The sequence below is a fragment of the Microcebus murinus genome, chromosome 16 (genome assembly GCF_040939455.1).
Source record: "Microcebus murinus isolate Inina chromosome 16, M.murinus_Inina_mat1.0, whole genome shotgun sequence".
In the NCBI taxonomy this organism is placed as follows: domain Eukaryota; kingdom Metazoa; phylum Chordata; class Mammalia; order Primates; family Cheirogaleidae; genus Microcebus; species Microcebus murinus.
In genome coordinates, this window is record NC_134119.1 from 21,335,696 (window position 1) to 21,354,863 (window position 19,168).

At 36.1% G+C, this 19,168-nt stretch overlaps 1 protein-coding gene across 2 annotated transcripts in view; it reads left to right on the forward strand.

Moving 5' to 3' along the window:
* PAK5 (p21 (RAC1) activated kinase 5) overlaps positions 1-19,168 on the forward strand; it is a 284,351-nt gene that overhangs the window by 91,568 nt on the left and 173,615 nt on the right. Inside the window, exon 1 of one of the 2 annotated variants that reach the window (XM_012780806.3) lies at positions 18,008-18,873. The exons of the other annotated variant lie outside the window; for it this stretch is intronic. The gene's annotated coding sequence lies outside the window, so the exon portion shown is untranslated. Of the gene's footprint in view, positions 1-18,007; positions 18,874-19,168 lie in introns of those variants that run through there. 2 annotated transcript variants of the gene reach the window in all.

The window sequence follows — 19,168 nt, forward strand, 5'->3', positions numbered from 1 at the left end:
CTGCCCTGAGAAAGACCTTTGTCCTTAGTGGTTGTCTTCATGATAGAGCCTGGCATTTTATAAAACACCTTAGGGTTTTTAGAGCAATTTTATAGATGTTATCACATTTTCTCCTCAAAATAACCCTCTGAAGTAGTCTGGGCAGGTATTAATCTTAAATTTATAGATGAGAAAATTGAGGCTAAGATGGGTCAAGCAACTTGCCCTAGGTTCACATCATTCTTAACCAACAGAGTGGAGACCAGACCTCACTCCTCCTCGAGCTTAATCCAAAAGTCTATTGCTAACCATGATAGATATGCTCAAATTCCTACAGAGACTGTGTAGATAATGTAATTGAGGGAGGTTGGCTGGGGTAATAAAAAGAGTGGCAGGTTCAAGGGTGATCTAAAAGGAGTGTGAACAATTCTTTAAAATGTTGTATTGCCTCTTTCCCTGCTGCTTTCCCTCTTCCTTTGTTCTTCTTCTGTTCATTTCTTCCCCTGTTCTCTGTCAGCAAGACTGAAACCTCACTGGGTTTTATGGAGCCATACATTTGTCACTCCCATCTTTCAAGTGTGCAGACAATCTGAAAGGTAAAGACACAAATCTTGCCAGCAGAGTACCTTACAGAAATAAGGTTAACTGGAGACAATTGGTGATGTAGGGTTTGGCAGTGTAGTCTATGATAGATATGTCTGAGGTGACAGAGAAAAGATTTTGATGGGTCAGTCCAAGACCTTATATTGGTTCAATTGCAGAAAGCTGAGCTATATGGGACCTGAGGGTCCAGCTAGTTAAACTCTTTTATTTTCCAGCTTTTCAGAGAGCATAGTTGCTGTATTGGTTATCTACTGCCACAATAATGCTGCATAACAAACAACCACAAAACGTCAGTGGCATATTGCAGTAAGTGTTTGTTGGATTTTGATCAAGCCATAGATCTTGATTTTCAGATATTATAATCTTGGCTTGTCTGAGTTCGCTCACATGGCTGTACCTGGCTGGCTGTTGGCTGATCTAGGCTGGCCTTAGCTGGGAAGACTGGGGCAATTCTGATCTGCTCCATTTACCTCTCATCTTCCAGCAGGCTAGCCCAGGCATGTTCTCAAGGTGAAGTCAGTAGAGCAAGGGCACAAGAGGAAACACACAAGGTCTCTCCAGCTGTGGCCTTGGAGTAGAAAGCGTCTACTCAGCCTGTTGGTCAGAGCCAGTCACATGGAGTAGGGAAATATACTTCACCTTTTAGAGAGCAACTCCAAAGTCATATGGCAAAAGGTATAGTCAAAAGGAGGGTGATCTAGGCATTACTCACTTTATCCCAGTTACCTAAAAGGTTAGGGATAGAAAAAGGATAGAGCCAGGCCTCTTATCTTACCCCACACCAAGGCCTTTCACATCATTTCTAGAGAATCCCAATTTGTCTTAGATGTACCCTACCCCGCAAATAAGCCCCTACTATTTAGAGCGTCCACATTGCTGCCAGGCTTCCTTCTAATCCCTCAGTTGTGCTGGGGCCTTGTTCTCTGCCAACAGTCACTGAATCCCTGCCAAGATATTAACGCTTAATTAAGGTGTTTGCTGATAAAGTCTGGTAGTGGCTCCAGCAATTTCTTTACCACCAAAGAACACTTTTAATTCCTTTTCCTTTTCCCTATAGACTCTATGTTTGGAAATTGTTTTGTACCAGAGTTCTTAATAGTTACTTCTCCCTTTAAAAATATAAAACACGTACAACTGCCAAATCGAGGTTCTGGCTGGCATGAGCAAAAGTGAGAGCAAAAGCTAGAACAAAAGCAAACACTGTCACTGCTTCAGTGATGATCTGCGTTTTCATGGGTGAATGTCCAAACTTGCTTAGGCCTTGTGATCCTCACTTTTATCTTCACTGATCCCAGGCTGAAGATCTTGGTGATAAGATAGGCTTGTATCTTGAGCAGTTCCTCATACCTAGACACTTCCGAGGACAAAGCATCCTTTCTTTCTATCCATCCATCAATCAATCTCATGTTCTCTCAAATTATGCTTGGGAAATTATTGGTTATTTTAAAAGATTGATTGATCTCACTCAGAAAGGTCATTAATCTAACCGCTGACAAGAACTTGGAGCAGAGGCAGAGATACAGGTTCATATGGAAGGAAAACTGATGTCATTTAGCCCTTGGAAATGACTATTTAAAAATCAAGAGAAAGTGCAGGATAAATTAAAAATAGCACTCTCTCAGGAAGGTAATTTAGCCTACCTGTTTCTGGATTTCTGATGATTTAAAATTCAGTTTCCATAAGGCATGCTAAGGATGATGGTAGAAATGCTAGCAATTGTGGTTTAGTAATATATTTCACAAGTATGAATTGTGTCCCAAATGTATGCAAGTTTCCTTTTATCTCTGTTTCACAGGAGAGATTAGATATAGAGAATCATTTTACCCACTTGGAATATCTGATAATTTGAATGGTCATTTGAAGTAGAGAAGTCAATGAATACTCAGAAAATGGTTGCAAGTTGTGATTTAAAAGAAAGACAAAGAAAGAACCTGTGTTGATCCAACTACCTTTCCAACTACCAAAAATCTTTCCATGTGGTATGGCATTATGATATGTAAGAGACTTTGCATATATTAAAGGGTATTGTAAATAATGGATAAACCTGAAGCATTTATAAGAAGAATAAAAATCCCTGTGTGTTTTTTAAAGTTATCATTCACTTGTTAAATACAGTATAGGACTTGGAGCAGTCCTGTCTGAAAGAACTTTCTGCATTGATGGAAATGTTTCACATTTACACTAATAGTACCGTAGCCAATAACCCCATGTAAGTATCAAGCAATTGAAATGTGGCAAGTGCAACGGAGGAACCAAATATTTACTTTTTTAAAAAAAAACAAAACAACAATGATAAAAACCTTTATTGTGTTATAACTGACACAAAAATACTTGTCCCTATATAAAGTGTACAATTTGATATATGTTGACATTTGTATACAACCATGAAACCATCAATTTAATCAAGATAATGAACATTTCCATCACTCGTATAAGTTTTCCTTTGGTCTTTTTTAATCTCTCTCTCATGCCCCTCCCTGTCTACCCCACTTCTGTCCCCGGGCAACCACTGATCTTATTTCTGAAAGCATATGGTAGGTTGCATTTCCTGAAGTTTTATATAAATGAACTTGTGCAGTATGCTTTTTTTGTCTAGCTCTTTAATTCAGCATAATTTATTCTGAGATTCATATGTGCTGTAGTATGTGTCAGTAGTTCACTCTATTTTATTGTTAAACAGTATTCCATAGTATGGATATAGTCCAGGTTGTTTATATATTCACCTGTTGATGAACATTTGGGTTGTTTCCACTTTATGGCTATTATAAAGAAAGCTGCTATGAACATGTGTGCACAAGCCTTTGTATGAACATATGCTTTCATTTCTCTTGAGTAAATACCTAGGCATGAAATGGCTAAATCATACAGTAGGCATATGTTTAGCATTTTATAAAACTGCCAAAGTGCTTTCTAAAGTCATTATATCATTTTACATTCCCACCAAGAATGTGTAAGAGTTTCAATTCCTCCACATCTTTACTGACACTTGGTATGGTTAATCATTTTAATTATAGCAATTATAGTAAAACTGTTGTAATACTCCATTGTGTTTTCATTTTACAATTTCCTAATGACTATATGGAACATATTTTTATGTGTATACTTGTTATCTGCACATATTCATAAAATGTCTATTGATGAATCTTTTTAAAATATTTTGCCCATTTTTTAGTTGGTTGCCTTTTTCAAATTATTACTGATTATTACTGCAACAACAATAATTGTAGATTTGTCTATTTCTTCTTGCAGTTCTATCGGCTTTTGATATATGTATTTTGGAGCTCTTTTGTTTTTTAGGGATATAAACATTTAGGACTTCTTGATGAATTTTCCCCTTTATTATTGTGAAATGACCTGTTTTATTCTTGGTAATATTCTTTGCTCTGAAATCTACTTTTTTTTAAATAAGCATTCCAAATTTCTTTTGGTTAGTTTTAGTATATATTTTTCCATTGTTTACATTCAACTTCTTTTTGTCTCTATTTATACAACATGTTTCTTCTAGGCAACACATGGTAGGAATTTGCTTTCTTATCTAATCTGATATCTCTGTCTTTTAATGGGGCGTTTTGACCATTTACATTTAATGTGATTATTGATATGGTTAGGGTTGTATCTATTTCTTTTCTATTTGTTCAATAAAGGATTTTTTGTCTCAAACTATCTTTATTTCACCTTCAATTTTATGATATATTTTGTTGGACATACTATTTTAGACTGATAGGGTTTTTTTTTTTTTCTTTCAGTATTTTAAATGTTGCTCTACTGTCTTGTTTGCATTGTTTCTGATGAGAAATCTTATATCATCCTTATTTTTCCCTGTACATGTCTTTTTTCCCTCACTGGCTTCTTCTAAGATTTACTCTTTATCACTATTTTTGAACAATATAATTACTATGTGTTATGGTATAGTTTTCTTCACGTTTCTTGTGCTTGGAGTAGTTAATGTGAAATAAGATGGAAACCAGGCTTGAGAATCCCCTGAGCAGACAAATCCAGTTAGACCACATAAACCAAACTTAGATTATTTTTTGTAAATACCTCTGATAATTATAAACAAGGCTTGATTTGCCTTCCAAATATGATATAAGATGATCACTTTCAACTAATCCTCAGCCATCTTGAAACCCTCATGGCAATAACTCATCATTTTCAAAGTTAAACACCTTCATTTTTGCTTTGTAAGCCAACCTGTAACACCATGCCTCTGAGCTTCCTCTTACCACTCTGGTTCGAGGTCTCCCAGTTCTAGAACTTCCTTTATATGTACAATAAACTTTTAAAATTTTTAATTCGATGTGTTTTTATTTTTGACAGGATTCACTGAGCTTGTTACATCTCTGGATATAAGCTTTCCATTAAGTTTGGAAGTTTTATCATCATAAAATTTTACCATCATATCTTGAAATGTTTTTTTCTGTTCCTTCTTCTGTATTCTCTTCATTGGAGAATCCACTTACACTTATATTAGGCCACTTGAAGTTGTGCCACAGTCATCGATATACTGTTCATTTATTTTATTAAATATATTCTTTCTCCATGTGTTTCATGTTAAATAGTTTCTGTTGCCATATCTCCAAGTTTATTAATCTTTTATTCTTCAATATCTAACCTATTAATAATCTCATATAGTATAGTTTTTCATCCCACATATTATGTTCCTTAGACAATTGACTTGGGTCATTCTTAAACATGTGGAATGTGCTTTAAAGTCCTTTTATGCTATTTCTAGTATCTGAGTCAGTTATCAATTGATTTTGATTAAATGATTTATTAATATTTTCTTATTGGTCATATTTTCCTTTTTCTTTGCACATCTGATAATTGTGGATTGGATGCTAGATGGTATGAGTTTTATCTTTTTGGGTGCTGGATATTTTTGTATTCCTGTAAACATTCTTGAGCTTTGTTCTGGGACACAGTTAAGTTACTTGGAAAACAGTTTGATTTTTTTTTTTTTTTTAACCTTTCTTGAAGATTTCTTAGGTGCCACTGGAGCAGTGCTCAATCTAGTGTACTTATTCCTGAATACTGAGTCAAGATCTTCCTGAATACTTTACCTAACGACCCATGAACCTTCAGGCTTTCTAGTCTTGCTGATAAAAGCAGGACCATTGCTGGCCCTGTGTGAAGGCTGGCCATTGTTACCTCTAAATTGTTTGGGTGGTTCTTTCGTCAGCCTCAAGTAGTTTCATCACATGCTTGAACTCATCATTACTCAGCTGAATACTTGAGGGAGACATTCTACAAATCTCTGGTATCCTGTCTGTCTCTCTTTCCTTTCTAACCCTTCTCTCCCCTTATTCCTCCACTTCCTGCCCTCTCCAGCTCTCTCCTCTCTGGTACTCCATCTTGAAAATTCCAGCTGCCTTTGTCTCTCTGGTCTCTCAGCTTAGTTGACACAATTCAAGGAGACTCCTGGTCTTTTCCTGGATTCCCCCTTCCTGTATCACAATCTGGAAACTCTTTCTTAGGGCTTGATTTTTCTATGTGAAAAAAAATTTAAAGTATCTAAAATGAATTGTAGGGTTATTGTAAAGAAGGAGATACTATCTATAAAGCATAGCTAGTAGATACTCAATAAATGGAAATTCTTTTTCCCATATATAGCCTTATATGTTACATATATTTTCCTCAAGAATACATTTGACAAATGAAGGTCCACTCATCATTTCTGAGTCAGTCCACAGAGAAACCCATGTCTCCCCTTTGTTGTTCTAGGCCTTTTGGGGTCCTGTAGCATCCTCTCTTACAAGCTTGCTCACCCCAAGCTGGTTATCAAGTCTCTTCCTTCATTTCTGCAAAACACCCCTAATGCTAAGGGGAGTATTTGCTGGCAGAGTTTATTACAATTTACAGAGAGTAATTTATAACAGACAATAAGAGAAAACTTTAAATTCAATGTTAGTTATTAATATTTTGAGAAGCATCAGACATTTTTAGCCACAGGGAAATTCCCACTGGCTGTGTGAATTATCGACTCCAACCTTTCTAGGTCCTGGTTTTCCCTCCCACCCCCTGCCCTCTGTGTGCGTGTGTTTATGTGTGTGTATCAGTCTATCTTAGGCTCTCTCACCTCTTTCTTTCTCTTTGTGTCTTCCTATTTATATATTTCTCTTTCGTTTCTCCTTCTATTCCCACCCTCACTTTCTGTGTTTCTGTTAGTCTGTCTGTCTCTCTTTGTATGTCTCCCTTCTCTCATCATTTCCTTTCTGATCTATTTGGTTTTCCATTCACCATCCTCAAATTCCTTTTACTCTTCCACAGAGGCTCTTTGACTTTAGCTCTTTGACTTTTCCCAACCAAACTTTTAGTCTACTTTGGCATATATTGACATTTAGTGTAATGCTTCTGCTAAACAAAGATGTAAAAATTTCTGTAGGTTTCCATTCTTCCTAATACAAAAAAAGCTGTCATAAACGTTGAGATTATAGCTTTTTCTTTTTTAAGCATATCTGAGATTAACTTCATAGGCAGGACACCCACAATAGAGTTAAAGAGAGAAATTCCCCTATTGCAGTAGGAAATTTAATAAAGGCTCTCTAATGTCACCTTTTCCTTCATGGTAGTCTTTGAAAGGATTTCTACTTTGTGTTAAAGGAAGAGCATCCCCACATAAATAACTGTACCTTAGGAAGCCATTTGAAAGTTGTTTGTTAAAACTAGTGTAGGAACTCTCGATGCCCATCACTGTGTTGTTGTGGTTGTGTTTTTCTTTTTCACCCCAGTGGTATATGCTTCTGAGCAAAGGGTCAAGTCTGGTGAAATGGGTAGGAAACTTTCTAAATTCTTACTAGTCTTTCAAATGGGCAACCATCAGAGCAATAACTAAGATAGGTAGTGTTGTTTTAAGAAAGAAATTGGTAACTATGTCAGGTGACCAACATGTTGATTAGCTTGATTGTGGTCATTATTTCACAGTGTATATGTCTATGGAAACATTAACTTACACAACTTAGATATATACAATTTTTTTTTTTTTAGATATATACAATTTTTATTTGGCAATTATATCTCAATAAAGCCGAAAAAAGAAAGATAGGTAATGTTTTCTCCATCTCAACATCAATATCCACTGCCTTCATAGCATTTATCCCAGTGTGTAATTAGGTATTCATTTGTTTAATTGATTACAAACTATCTTCTCTGCTAAACTATTACTTCTGTGAGGCCAAAGGACCATGTCTGATTCATGCATAATTCACTCTCTACTTCCTAGCCCAGTGTCTGGCCTTTGGAGCACTTGATAAATATTTATTGTTGAATGTAGTTCTGAGAAAGTAGGTTCTTCTAGGCACAGATTAGAGTTCAGTAAAATACAACCAAAGTGTTATGTTTATCATCCAGTACCAACAATATTAGTAAGAGATAGAAGATGATGTCTCTTCCTGATTATTATACTGTTCTAGGGTTGTAAATAATTGAAGCTGGTAATTGATGTCTCTATGCAAGCACCAGTTCTTCCTAAATAAGGCAGAGTTACAAATCACTGAGCTGGCTGGAAGAAAGCATGTTCAGAGGTCTTATTATGTGGGGGAGGGTATGGGGGTATAATTGAAGGGGATGGAATGAGAGGAGGAACAGGATAGGACAGAATACACTGACAGACCAGCTTCAGGTTAGTGTCCTTGAACTCCCTATAACCCTTAATAGACAACTGTGTAGGAGAGGGGAAGTGTGTGGGTATGCATGTACCGAGTGGGGTTATCACATCTATTGGAAGAATCAGATCTACAAGAAAGCCCACATGAGTTTATTATATCACAAAGACCTGGCAGTAATAATTATGCTAGTTTAAACTTGGAAGGATGTAGACTAAAATGTCAACAATGTCTTGAGTGGTTTTTTTCTATTAAATACCTTGTGCTTTTATGTTTTCCAGTGTTTCTACAATAAATTCATGAGCATTATATAACCAGAGATTTTTTAAATGTATAACTTTTTCCATCTATGTTTAGTGCAAATTATTTATTTTATACTGTCCTGGAATGCAAATGAAAATCTACCCTAAAAAGCACACACTCCAAGTATTACTGAGTTATCAGGTAATTTGACAGCCTTAATGCTTGTAATGTTTTATTGATGTTAGGAGTACTTAAGCTATTTAATTTTTTTTTACTTAAACTTTAAAAAAAAAAAAAGCATGATTTTTTTTTCATTTTCTACAAGCACTAAATTTTGTCTAGAGGTTTTATAGCTTAACATGCAACCTGACCTCTGTACTTTCTATGTGACCTAATGAATCTATAGATCATTTTAATGAGCTCATTTGACTCTGGAGAAGATCCTTGCATATCAATTTTAATGTAAATGAATTCTGTCCTAAAGACTAATAATTTCATTGGAAGCTGATTATAAAATTGTGCTATTAATTTTGACATTTTATATTCACTTCAGACTTCCTATATTATCATGTTTTATTATCTATGCCGCAGAATAGAAATAAATGTGTTTTATTATTTGCTGGGAATGTTTAAACTAAAGCTTAATGTGTTTTATTCTGGCATACTTTAATGTCCCCCAAATTCTCTACTTGCAAATTATTTTAGTTACAAATGAGCCCATTTCCAATAACATACTTCCTCTACACTTCAGAGTATCTGCTTTAAAACAGGCATATTTAAAAATTAAAATAAAAACCCAACTAATTGGTGTCAGCTTTTGTCTTGCTAGTATAATTCTATCAAATTTTCTTGGAAAATTCATTAATCCATTATGTTTGAAATCTCATCCTTTTGCTCTCTAGTTACTGTTGTTCTTCTCAAGATCTTTAAATCATCACAGTAAATCATAGAGTTACTCTAGACTTGCAATCCCCAATACAGAAGCCACTAACCACATGTGGCTATTGAGAACTTGAAATACGGCTACTCCAAATTGAGATGTGCTATAAGCCTAAAACACACACTGGATTTCTAACACCAATTATGAAAAAAAAAAAGAATGGAAATATTGCATTGATACATGTAGAAATGGTGAATTTTGGTTATATTGGGTTTAATAAAATCTATTACTAAAATTAATTTCACCTCTTTTTCCCTTTTTAATGCAGCTAATGGAAAAGTTAAAATTTCATTTGTGACTCACATTGTGGTCAACATTAGGTTTCTGTTGGGTGGTGCTACTTTAGAGCTTGTTTCTTCACCAAGGAGACATGTTCTACCAAAATTTGTTGATGAATAAAGCCCCCCAGCGCCTACATACAAACACCCAGCCTTGGCAAAACAGTATCTGCTCAAGCTTCCTCCCATTCTATCAGTGTCCACTGGACCTCACTGAGATTTCTTGCTGTATATGGCAGCACAGGAATTTTCCCCCATCTCACCTTTGGGTTTGCTTTTCAGAAACATTTCCTATCAATCATAGACATGTAAGTCTCAGTCATTCTTCATTAGATGAGGCTGAGTCCTTATACAATAGTTCAAGGGTTAGCACAGCAAACCAGCTGACAAGAACTTGAACTCAGCAATTAAGAGCTTAATGAAACAGAAAATGACTTGCTTGAGCTCACAGTAATTGCTGGTGTCTGCAATTTGGTGTGCATATGTGTATGCATTCAATCCAGGGGAACCAGCCTAACATGTAAGAACACACTCTTATTATATCTTCTCTAGATTTTTTTCAAGAGCTTTTATCTTTTAAAAAGAATCTTCAGAGCCTAAAACACTCTAAAGCATGCACGTATTAGTGCTTTTTTTGTTAAAGGTTCGTGATGCAGAATGAAATGATAAGTATCTAAATGTAAAGCATAGGCTTGAGTTTCTTGTGTAATTAAGGTATTGGGGAAAAGAGGAGTGAGAAGTGTCCATAAGAGAAGTGTCCTTTAAAAAAATTTTTTTTGAAAACACAGCAGTACAGCAGCACTAATAAATTGAAATATGTTTTTGTCATGGTAATTTTACTGATGAAAGCTGCCGTTTAGTTTAAAAATAGTAAATATAAAAACATCAAATTGAGTTATACTACTTTTGATTAAAGATACAACCTATTAATTACTTCTGTGTATTTCAATTTATAGGTTGTCACTTATGTATTTTTAATACTCACTAGATTTATTAATAATTATTTTAAATATGCTATCCTATATGCAACTAATTACAAAGCAAAGTATATGATTTTCCTCTAATATACTTCCTTTGAGAAAATCCACTAAATTTAAATGAGCCTCATAATACAAAGTGAGACTGGAAGATCATCTTTCGTCCCCTTTTCAGAAAATTAGGGTGTGCAGCAAAAGTTACACATTCAAGTAAGTGCTACAGAAGCCAAAGCAGGTGACAAATAGGAGATATAGGATGAGTAGGGATTGCAGAAAAGTCGAGACATGTGTCATTCATATGTCACTTGGAAATTCTATTTGATGACAAGTGAGACAGACTGAAAATAAGAGTGGTTTAGATATGATGGATTTTTCCTCCCTCCCTTATAAAAGATGACCTTGGGCAAGAAGTCTCAAGCTACAGTGGTGACTCTGTGGTCATCAGAGATGCAGGTTCTCTACCGGTCTACTACTGCTGTATAGCAGACCACCCCAAACACAGCATCATAAGACAGGAAGAATGAACTATTTCTCATCAGTCTACAAGTCAGCTGGGAGAATTTTCTAGTTTGGGCTAATGTTTTGCCTACATCTGAAGTCAGCATTAAGTTGAGTAACTAGTTTTCTTGATCTTGGCTGGATCCCCTTGCATATTTGGGGCCCTGGCTGTAGGTGGCTTAGAATGTCCTCAGCTGAGACAAATGGGTCCCACTCCACATGATTTCTTATCATTCTCTGTCACAGGATAGTTCACATAACAGTAGAAGGTTTCCAAGGGACAGAATAGAAACATTCAGGGACTATTGACATCTAGGCTCAGAACTCACACTTTGTCACTCCTGCCATATTCTCTTGGCCAAACCAAGTCAAAAGGCTGGTCCAGATTAAAGGAGGTGGGAAACAGGCTCCACCTCTTGATGGGGGTTGTTGCAAAGGGCATGATACAAGGACTCGTGAACAGTTAGACCTCAGTAAATCTACCACAAGCTGCTTCTATCTTTGTGTTCTACCTGAAGTGGGGTGGATGCATGGGTTTCTTTCTCACCTCATGGTTCAAGATGACTGCTGAAACTCCAGCCACCACATTGATTTTGGACAAGAAGCAATAGAAGTGGGGAAGGACAAATAGGGCTCATGTCAACCCCTGTATCATTTTAATGAACATTCCTTAAAGTCTCACCAAAACACTTGTGCCTACATCCCATTGGCCATCCCTGACTACAAGAGAGGCTGGGAAATATGTGCTTTTATTTGATACCTTGTGCCTCAACAAAATCAGGGTTCTTATGCTATGGATGTGGACATTGAGTCAATAACCAGCAGTATAAGACACATTAACCAAAAGTGCCAACTTTCATTTTGCTCAAAACAACATTTGACCATACAATCAAACCAGAGAGGTTTAATTTCTCACTTCTTGTAGTGACATCATAAAAACAACATTTCCTATTACAGTTAAATGGTACATTCAAACCTTACCAACTTTCCTAAACTATTTGTGAATCTTTGAAAATCCTTAGCATCCTTAGCATCCATTTTAGCATCCTTAGCATATTGTTGTACCCATGTTGCAGAGCTTAGGAAGCATTATAAAAGGCAGACTTCCTTCACAAATGTGCATCTAGTTCTGCAAGATGTACTTATATTGCGATATGCCCTCAGGTCTGCATTTTGTACCATACGCTGGGTAAATCAGTATATGGAGGTGTTGGAGAATTCCTAGGAACAATTTCTACATTAGGATGACTAGCAAAAACTGAATTATAATGGAAATTGGGTGAAAAACACACATATACCCCACTAATTACAAACCAAATACATTTCTAACTCAACTTTTCCTTTTAGTTGGAGCCTCCAAATAACCATAGCTACCCCAACTCCAAGCAACACACAGATAAATAAGACACAAGAAGTTGGAAGAAAAAGAGACTGTTGTCTTAATAAGTTATTGTTTAAAATATCTTACTTTTGCATATTTTGCAAAAATATTTGGCCATATAAACATATTGCTAGGGTTCTTCCGGGCCTACCATTTGATCCAGCAATTCCACTGCTGGGATTTGCCCAAGGAAGAGAAGTCATTTTATCAAAAAGATGCCTGAACTAGAATGTTTACTGCAGCACACTTCACAGTTGCAAAGATGTGGAATGAACCCTCATGCCCATCATGTCATGAGTGGATTAACAAAATGTGGTATATGTATGCCACGGAATAGTACTCAGCCATAAAAAAGGATTAATTAATGCCTTTTGCAACAATTTGGATGGAACAGGAGACCATTATCCTAAGTGAAGTATCTAAAGAATGGAAAAACACCACATGTACTCACTATTAAATTGAAACTAATTGATGAACACAGATGCACAGAAGGAAGTAAAATTTAGTAGAAATCTATCAGGGAGGGAGGGGATGGATGAAAACCCACCTAATGGGTACAATGAACACCATCTGGGTGATAGGCACACTTACAGTCCTGACTCAAGTATTACACAAGTGATCCATGTAACAAAAAACATTTGTACCCCTATAATATGTACCCCTCTCCACCTGTCTCCTAACTCAGTAAGTGGTACTCCTGTCCACTCTGTTGTTGAGGCCAAAATACCTTCTCTTGCACCTCATAGTCAACCCATCAATGAGTCATCTGAACTTCCAAAATATATCTGTATCTATGCCACCCTCATGCAAACTGCTCTCATCCTTTGCTTGTGCAACCTAAATAGCCTCTTCTATGCCTGCTTTCAATCTTGCCCTCCTACAGTGTTTCTGTCACTCTCAGGAACTCCTTTACAATGTAGATTAGATTATGCACCTTCTGTTCAAAGCTCTCCAATGGCTTCCCCATCAGACTAACAATAAATCTAAAATCTTTATCGTAGCCTGAAAGCATTCTGGTCACTGGCTACATACCTTGCCTTATATTTATACCACTTTTCCCTCATTGACTCTGATATAGCGAAGCAGGCCTTCAGTGTTGTTCTGTGGACATTCATGACCTCAGGACATTTGTACATGCCATCTCCATAGCCTGGGCTACTGTTGGCCCTGCTGTCTATTACCCTCACTGACTTCATTAGAGTTTCTCTTCAGATGCACCTGTTGCATGTCTTTTTCTTTACCTCTTTTTCTAGTACCTTTCTGTGCCTCTCATTTCAGACCAACTTTTTTTCCCTTCACAGTATATATTATCACTGGATATTATAGAGTATATTTGTTGAATCAAAAAGAAAAATAACCTAAAGGAAGTAGAATAAAGTTCTAGAAACATTACACCTAGAATGAGGATATTCCTAAAGTAGGTCCCATGGTATAATATATGGGAGAAATGACAGCACTGAAGAACTCTTGCCACTGAAAAAGTAATATCTACTGCTTGTGACCATTTAAAGTTTACAGTTTGTTGTGATAGCTAAATATCACCTTTACCTGGGAAGTTTCTAGTCATGCTCTGATTTCTGGAATATATCTCTAAATGTATATAAGAAATGTATAGAAAATATGAATTGTTTTGATAGCAGGCTCTGTGTTCATTAGTTATATTCTTGCTCCTATATAATTTTATTTTTTAATTTCAGAATATTATGGAGGTATAAATATTTTGGTTACATGTAATGCCTTTGCCTCGCCCAAGCTAGGGCTCCAAGTGTGCCCTTCCCCCATACAGTATGCTCTGCATCCATTAGTTGTGAGTTTACCCACCTCCACCACCCTTAACCTGTCCGACACCCAATGAATATTACTACCATGTGAGCACCTTAGTGTTGACCAGTTAGTTATCAATTTGATGGCAAGTACATGTGGTGCTTGTTTTTCCATTCTTGTGATACCTCACTTCAAAGGATGAGCTCAAGCTTTATCCAGGATAATGTAAGAGGTGCTAGTTCACCATTGCTTTTTGTAGTTGAGTAGTATTCCATGGTATACATATACCACATTTTAATAATCCACTCATGTATTGATGGGCACTTGGATTGTTTCCACATCTTTGCAATTGTGAATAGTGCTGCCGTAAACATTCAAGTGCAGATGTCTGTATTATAGAATGTCTTTTTTTTCCTTTGGGCAGATGCCTAGTAGTGGGATTGTTGGATCAAATGGCATTTATATTTTTAGATATTTGATATATCTCCAAATTACTTTCCACAGGGGTTGTATTAATTTGCAGTCCCACCAGCAGTGTAAGAGTGTTCCAATCTCTCCACATTCATGCCAGCATTTGTCGTTTTGGGACTTTTTGATAAAGGCCATTCTCACAGGAGTTAGGTAATATCTCATTGTGGTTTTGAATTGCATTTCTTTAATAATTAGAGATATTGAGCATGTTTTTATATGTTTGCTGGCCATTATTGTGTCTTCTTTTGAAAAGTTTCTGTTCATGGCCTTTGCCCATTTACTGATGGGGTTGTTTAATTTTTTTCTTTTTAATTTTCTTAAGTTCTATGTAGATTCTTGTTATCAGCCCTTTATGAGATATTTGTAAGAATGCAAATATCCTCTCCCATTCTGTATGTTGTCTATTCACTCTAATGATTCCTTGGCTGTGCAGAAGCTTTTTAATTTGACCAGGTCCCATTTATTTATTTTTCTTGTTGCCATGACTGCTTTAGGGGTCTTATTCATAACTTTTTTGCCTAGGCTGGTATCTATAACAGTTTTCTCAACATTTACTGGCATAAGAACAGAGACACAGACCTTTGGAACAGGACTGAGAACCCAGATATAAAATCATCCTTATGTTGTCATCTAATCTTCAACAAAGAGACAAAAATATACACTGGAGAAAAGACTCTCTATTCAATAAATGGTGCTTGGAAAACTGGATAACTACATGCAGAAGATTGAAACTGGATCCCCACCTCTTACGTCTCACAAAAATCAACTCACGATGGATAACAGACTTAAACCTAAGGCGTGAAACCTTAAGGATCCTATATAATTTTAACCTCAGGCCTTAGGGGGGTACTCTAGCATGCCAAAAATAATTGGATAACCATTAAATAATGCCAGGCCCCAGTCCTTCAATTGGATCAAGGGAAGAGGAGCCAATGTAACTGTTGGAAGGTTTAGATCAAGCATTTAATTCTCTTACCATGCCATGAACATCTTTGGTAGTCTCAGAAAGACCAAGAGCCAATTTTTTGACACAGTGCTTTCTTTGTTTATATATTGAGCTGAAATTTACATAACATAAAATTAACTAGTTTGAAGTGAACAACTCAGTGGCATTTAGTACATTCAAAAAGTTGTATAACTACTACTTCTATCTAATTCTAAAACTTTTCCATCACTCCTGTAAAACTCTGTACCTGTTAATCAGACTTACTCCTGACTCCCTGTTCCCTAAGATTGGTGGTTCCCTGGTAACCACCAATCTTCTTTCTGTGTCTCTGGATTTACCTATTCCTGATATTTAATAGAAGTACAATTATATAATATATTAAATTGTTGTTTACCTTCTTTCCCCTAGCATGTTTTTGAGGTTCATCCACATCATAGCATATATAAGTACTTCATCCCTTTTTATGCTGAATAATATTCCATTCAATGGCTATATCACATTTCATTTATCCATTCATCTGTTGATGGACATTGGGTTATTTATACCTTTTGGCTAGTATGAATGTGCCACTATGAACATTCCTGTGCAAGGACTTGTTTGAGTACCTATTTTCAAGTTATTTTGGATGTATACCTAGGAGTGAAATTGCTGTTACCACAAGTGGCAACATAATATTTTAAAATGTATAAAATGAAATACGTAGGGTTATAAAGGAAACCAATTATGTTGATACAGAGATATCAAAACATTTAAAAATATGTGTTTTGGTTATATGTATTTCTTGACTTTGCAGTGTAATAAGGTCTAATGGCAGATCTAACAACTGCCGTGCATTCAAAGTGCAAATGCAAGGTGTCTGCAGCAATTGTAATGTGATATTACAAGGTTTGTATTTTCTTGGTTACAGGTATACTGGGTTACAGGTATGCTTTCGATATACTGGGATTTGTTGCCTATTAAAGTCTTATAACAGTAAAAGTGTATTTTTTCCCCATCCAAATTCATGGAATCCTTGAAGTCCATTTAAATGAGCTCAGAGATCTACAATTAAGAACCCCAGTTAAGAATCCCTGCTTTGGGGAGAGGAAATGATTATAGCAAAGGGACTCCATCATAGCCCCTTCTTATCTCTCTCTGACCACCATTCTCCTGTCTTATCTTTTCTCTTAAGAAATCTAAGCTTAGCAGGATCAGCTTGGATAGGTGTAGACTCATTGCAGTGGAGGTCAGAGAATCAATATACTCCATCCAGAGACATTATAATTGGGTTTTAAGTTGTTATCTTTCACTATGTTCCATATCAGATTAAATTTAATAATTTCTATATAACTCAAACACTTAAAATGACTTTTCTAAACCTAATGTTATGCAGTACCTTAGAGTATCTAAAGTTCTTACACCTACATCATCTCATTTAATCCTCTTAATATTGTGTGAGTGGGTGCTGTAGTATGAGCATCTGCTGTCCTTACCTTGGGTTTAGGATGAGGAAGTTGAGGTACAGAACAGTTTAGTCAATTAAGTTCAAAAAGCAAGTACAGTGGGGCTAGAACCTAGGACATCTAGCAAATAAAAACTTTAAGTGCTTTCTCTATTGGACTAGAAAACTAATGTATCTAAACTTAATTGCTTGCTTGGTTTTTCAGTGTAAAGAATAGTTGCTCTGAAAATAAAAATCAACACATTATAAACTGGTCTTTTATATGAAAACAGCATTAGCATGAGAATATTATAGTTCAGTCCTATAAGGCTCAATCTTTTCATCATCTCATAGATATGTCTCATAGATAGAGGCTACACATTCAAACACAATATTTTCCTATTAGAAAAGGTAAGAATAACTAAATTTTTTATTACAGAATATTATGGGGGTACAAACATTTTGGTTACATGAAATGCCTTTGCCCCACCCAAGCCAGGGCTACAAACCTGCCCTTCCCCTATACAGTGAGCTCCACCGCCATTAATTGTGAGTTTCCCCACCCCCACCCACCCCCCTACCTGATGGGGACCCAATGAATAATTGAATTTTATTATTACCTGAAAAGAAAAACAAAATAGCATCCGATTTGTATTTGAGGAAATCCAAAAACAGCATATAGTCCTGTAGGCTCAAAGAAATTTCTCCAGAGAGGATTTCCTGCAATCGATGAATATCTAAATAATTTCTGCAAAAATGCAATCCTCTATGTCATAGTTTTCTTGCTTTGAATGAAAGAAAATTCATTTTTGAGCAGATTAGGTTTTTCACTCCCCCAAAGTTATTTATTCAAATTTTTAATGTTTCTATTATCTTACTTTCTCCTATGTGCTTCAAGCAGAACACACCTTATTCCAACAGTGAAGAAAAGAAAGGATGCTGAGCTCTGGCTATAAATATTTTATCATATATAGAGTCAAAGATCACAGGGGGGCAGATAAGTAGCAGGAAACAAATGTGATGTTGTTTTCAAATCCTCAGAGGTTTATGTGAAACTGTCTCTGCCAGCTTGTTTTCTGCTTGGCTTTTACACTGTCAAACCTGGTAATGAAACCCTTTTGTGTGTCTGGAATTTACCTATTAGATGAGTACAGCATCTAACTGAAAGTGTAAAATTATCCATGACATAAAGTATACACAGAGAAAAAGCTATTGCAAATGACACAGTTGTGACGATATATTTTCAAGAAGGATGATCCATAATTAAATTCTTCTGGAAAGGTTCTATCCTAGTAAAAACAAAAGGTTAAAAGATAACATGTGTGTTAGGTATTCTCCATACAATTGATTCTTTTTCTCCTCTTACCCAATGCCTCAGAGTTGCTGGAAGACTTCAACCTAATGGGATTTAGCGTCTTTCATGATTTCATAACCCATTGGAGTTTATTTGGCTGGAACTCAATATTAATGAGGCCAAGGTCTTAAGCCTATTCTCCTTGGGAGAAGAGGGAGTTCTGTTTCCTAACATAATGGTACAGACCACATATCAAACCTACCATTCACAAATTTGCATCTCTAAGCACTAGGGAAAGTGGATGGAAAGGTGAATAATACAGCAACTGTTACAAGATTGCAGAGCGGATGAAATCCATGTCATCCTGCCACTAAACTACCTTAAAATGCATCTGCATAAGTACTGTCATCCTTGGATGTAAGCAGGGAAGAGAAAAAGCATGCCGGGACTAGAACTGTTTGTGCTAGGATAGGTGATGGTAAGTCTTTCTTCTATTTTACTTACAATAGAATTTTAGAGTTTTTAGCAATTTTCCAATGAGCCTATTAATATATTCATATCTCAGGGTCAAGTAGTACCATATATAATGCAGTACTTATATTTTTTAATGCATACCATGAATAAACACCTGATAGTCAACATCCCCAGTATTGAGGGGCCAAATTACTAGAACATCTATGTAAATGAAAGGTACAAAATGTCATAAACATATGTCAAAACTTAGTTATGCTTCTCTAATGGATGCTTCTCTAATGGATGTATTCCTTTTTCTA